This window comes from Suncus etruscus, chromosome X (genome assembly GCF_024139225.1).
Source record: "Suncus etruscus isolate mSunEtr1 chromosome X, mSunEtr1.pri.cur, whole genome shotgun sequence".
NCBI classification, from domain to species: Eukaryota; Metazoa; Chordata; class Mammalia; order Eulipotyphla; family Soricidae; genus Suncus; species Suncus etruscus.
Genome location: NC_064868.1, coordinates 51,501,054 through 51,502,054, shown reverse-complemented (window position 1 = coordinate 51,502,054; position 1,001 = coordinate 51,501,054). Strand labels below are relative to the sequence as shown.

General features: G+C 36.9%; 1 non-coding gene across 1 annotated transcript; it reads left to right on the top strand.

Moving 5' to 3' along the window:
• The first annotated feature begins 496 nt into the window (after window positions 1-496).
• LOC126000270 (U6 spliceosomal RNA) lies at window positions 497-603 on the top strand. Its single transcript, XR_007492624.1, has one exon. It is a non-coding gene; the product is annotated as a U6 spliceosomal RNA (small nuclear RNA).
• The last annotated feature ends 398 nt before the right edge of the window (window positions 604-1,001 follow it).

The following is a 1,001-nucleotide window of genomic DNA, read 5'->3' as shown; positions in this document are numbered from 1 at the left end:
TAGAGAAATAACTACATTTTGAACTGTCCTAATAATGAGAATGTATGAGGGAAATGGAGAGCATGTTTAGAGTACAGGCGGGGGTCGGGTGGGGAGGAGGGAGACTTGGGACATTGGTGATGGGAATGTTGCACTGGTGATGGGTGGTGTTCTTTACATGACTGAAACCCAAACACAATCATGTATGTAATCAAGGTGTTTAAATAAAATTTAAAAAAATTCAGGGCCAGAGAAATAGATGGAGTCATGTAGAAGGACATTGATTCGAATCCCGGCATCCCATATAGTCCCCCGAGCCTGCTAGGAGCGATTTCTGAGCATAGAGCCAGGAGTAACCCCCTGAGTGATGCCGGATGTGACTCAAAAACAAAAAGAATAAAAATTAAAAAATAAAAACCACATTAAAGAGATAAAATAAAAGATGACAAAGAAATGAAAATGCATCCCCTTTTCTTGGATTGGGAGGATTAAGATAACTAAAACACCATTGCTTCTTGTGCTCGCTTCGGCAGCATATATACTAAAATTGGAACAATACAGAGAAGATTAGCATGGCCTCTGGGCAAGGATTACACGCAAATTCGTGAGGCGTTCCATATTTAAAATAAAAGAAAAAAGAAAGAAAAAAATAAACAAAAAACAACAATGCTTCCCAAAGCTTTGTACAGACTTAATGCAATCCCATTACAAATAGTCATGACACTTTTCAAAAAAGAGGATCAAATTCTCCTGAAATTCATATGAAACAATAAACATCCATGAATAGCTAAAGCAATCCTTTGGACAGCAGGTATCACTTTACCCATCTTCTAACTGTTCAATAAAGAAATTGTCATTAAAACAGAATGGTACTGGAATAAAGACAAACTCTCAGATCAATAGAATAGACGTGAATATTCTGAAAATACCCATTAGGTTTTTTTTGTTTGTTTGTTTGTTCGTTTGTTTTTTTTTTTGGTTTTTGGGTCACACTCAACAACACTCAGGGTTACTCCTGGCTC